Raw genomic sequence first — 3593 nt, 5'->3', positions numbered from 1 at the left:
ATAAACTAACTAACTACTACTACTACTACTACTACTATATATATATATATATATATATATATATATATATATATATATATATATATATATATATATATGTATGTGTGTGTGTGTGTGTGTGTGTGTGTGTGTTATGAAAACGATTATCCAATGTTCGATACGAGTGGCTTGGAACTGTTGGCTGAAAAACTGGGGAAGTCTATGGAAGAACTAACAGAGTTAGTGGCGGGCAATAGGAGGGTGGCGTACAATGACAAGAAACCAAAGTTTGTGAAGGATCGGTGAAGCTTCAGATCAAAGAAGGAGGGGCGCCTTTGATACAAGTATATGCGGAGAAAGATGTGCGACTTATAGAAGTGATGAAGAAGAAGGTGCAACTATTGCTTGAAGCTGGATTGATTGGCTTACAGTGCCGAAACTTGTGCCTAAAGTGCCGGGTAGTAATCCCATTTATGAGGAACCCTAGAGTTGGAGGATGTGCATAAATTATATGCGTACGAATTATCAACTAAATTCGGGTACATATCCGATACTAACAGGAGATGTATTTCTGGCAACAGTTAAGGGGCGCAAGTGGAGAACCAATGTAGATGCTGGAAATGGTTTCGGGCAGTTAATGATAGAGCCTGGTAGTCGAGGGGTTACTGCATTTTTGACGCCCTGAGGAGAGAGATTTAATTTATTGGGATGCCGTTTGGTTTGAAGGAAGCATCATTTGTGTTTCAATAACTAATGGACGAGACATTGGATGGAACTAAAGGAATTAAGACGTACATTGAGGATACCGCGTTAGGCTCAGATGATCCAGCTGAGCATTGGGATGATATTGTGGAGATGATCAGCCGCTTTCAGGCGAAAGGGATACAGTTGCGGCTGTTAAAATGTAATTTCGCGTATCGAGAAGATCCTATAGCCGTGATGGCTAGAGAGGTTACAGATAAGGGTTCGATGATAAGTGGAGTTAAGCTTCAGGCGTTATTAGATATGCCCAGGCCCAAAACCAAGGCCGAAGTCAGGTCGTAGTATCAATGTTTTGGATAGTGAGCGAGATACGTTCCAAATTTCTCAAATGTGTTGGCTCCGATTAGTGATTTGACTGAGAAGAAGGTACAGTTCCAGTGGGGTCCTGAGCAGGAGAAGGCTTTTGAGTCGGCTCGGAAGATTTTGCAAGCGAAGACAGTCTTGGTAGAACCTAGACATCAGGAGCAACTTAGGTTGCAGACAGATGCGTTTGCTTATGTGTGAGAAGAGATGGATAATGGCTTCCTGTGGGCTTTGTGAGTTCCAAGATAGATTTCCATGCTAATTTGTCTCCGACAGATAGAGAATTGATAGCGCTAGCATATGGGTTTTTGAAGTTTGCGGGTTCGATTAGGAAATCGTACGAGGTGCTTATAGTAGAGATGGATCATCAGCCTTTAATTGGTGTGGTTCAGCAGGTAGAGTTCACGTCGGATCCAGTGGGTAAGAGACGGTACATGAATGTTATGTATGCACGATCGTTTGATATGGACCTACGGTACCTGGAATGGCTAAAGAAAAAAAGTTGCGGATGGACTTAGTCTTATGCCGTGGTGGTTTCCTATTATGGTGCCTGTGTCGGTAGAGGGTGATAAGTTTGCTGCATGTGCAAAATTGGGTCTGCCAGAGATTGTTGAAGGTGTGGATTTGTCATTTGATAAAGTCTGCAAGAGTGTGGAAGACAGGAGGGTCCGGCTGGCGGTGGTTAAAGAGAAGCTGCGAGTGTTAGAGGAGAGTCTTGATGACAAGGTCAGTGCTGACTTCAAGGTTCGTGTGGGTTTATTGCATCAGCAGGTTACTGCAGTGATGGAGAAAGGTATTACTAAGATATGGGATCCGGATGTAATGACTAGCGAACAGCTTCAGTGTATTGGTCTAAGTGTATGGTCAGAACTTGTTCAGCCTTTGCAAGAGTACGTTATTTAGATAAAATATGAGAGTTCCTGAAGGTTAAGTATGGAGAGGAAGTGTTGCGTTCTCAGGTTGTGAAGGGTTTAAAGAGTTGTGTTGCGTGTCAACAAGTTGAGGGGCTTCGTGGGACTACAGGGTTGTTAATGCAGCCTGAGAGGCGGAAAGGGGTTGCACTGTGTATAGGCATGGATTATTTTACCTTTCCAAGGACAGTTCACGATTTCGAAGGTATAGTAGTGGCCATAGATCATTTTTCGAGGATGGTGTGGTGTCGGCCATACACGTTGGAAGAAAAGAATAATTGAGGGGTATTAGAGTTTGTTCAACAACAAGTGTTGCCTTGGGGTACACCTAAGAAGGTAGTGATGGATGAGGGTGGTCCGTTCGCTTCAGCAGATATGAAAAGTTTCTGGGCAGAGAGAGGTGCAGAATGCCATTACGTATCAGTAAATAGGCATCATGGCAATGGTAGGGCAGAGAAGGTCTTGCGTACGATTGTGGATTGGCTTGCTAAGAGCTTGCAGGTTGGGGAGGAAACCTTATGGCCAGCATATATATATATTCAGTTATGTTGGCGTACAATGCGACAGTGAATTCGGCCACGGGTAATTATACGGGGCAGGTTGATAGAGTAATTCAGGCGAAGTTGTTAGAGGGGATAGGTTCTGAGCTTCTGAGTGAAGCTGCTGTGCGGGATAGATCAGTGGCCATTGGAGATGAAGTAGCGAAGGGGGTGCAGGCAAAGGCGGCAGACAAGAATAGAAAAGAGGCACCAGATTGGCAGCCGGGGAAGCTGGTTTGGTATACTGGTAGGTCGAAGGATAGTAAGTTGGCGAAAACTTATTTAGTGAGAGGCACGATTGTTATGAGGGAACACGTACAAGGAATGTACAAGGTCGGAATTAATGGGAAGGTTGAGTCAATACATGTGGATCATCTTAAGGTGAGGTTAGAGGATCCGGAGCATGAGGCCAGTACTAGAATGCGTAGGAGGGAAGCTTGTTTGATCTTGTTCTACAATTATATTGGTGAAGGGGCAGCTAGTGTTACAGAACTTGATGAAATGGTAGCAGTAATGCTATCAACAAAGAAGGGGAGGACTTGGCTATATGCCATGAATTCAGCCTTTGGTATATATGTTGATACGATAGTCGATGCGGCAAAGCGAGGTGAGAGTAAGGGCGTGGTAGAAGATACTTTGGATTTGGCTATGAAGCATCACTTCAACAAGAACAGGTGGAACTGTAAAAAGCCGGGCCTCCACATTAGACTCTATGTTATAAACGTACTCTTAAGCAGTACGTAAATTATAAACGTACTCTTAATAGTACGAGGAACTTAAGTTTCCTAAATGTACTCTTAATAGTACGAGGAACTTAAGTTTCCTAAATGTACTCTTAATAGCACGAGGTAAAATGGGTTTTAATGGTTTTATTAATTAATACCTTTTCCATTTTACATATCAGATATTTGGATGAGGCCTTCTTGATAAGTGGCATGTTATTGGTTAAGACAATATCTAAGGACATCAAGAGTATTTATTTATTTATTTACTAAAGATAGGATTTTATGAGTCTCTCGGATTCGCACCAATGAAACATACCATAGTTTCGAATAGAGCGACAACGAAACACTAAATAAAATCCCTTCGGCGGAAACAG

Source organism: Sphaeroforma arctica, assembly GCF_001186125.1.
Source record: "Sphaeroforma arctica JP610 unplaced genomic scaffold supercont1.1562, whole genome shotgun sequence".
NCBI lineage: Eukaryota > Ichthyosporea > Ichthyophonida > Sphaeroforma > Sphaeroforma arctica.
The sequence above is the reverse complement of the archived record's forward strand: the minus strand, read 5'-3'. Positions refer to the sequence as shown.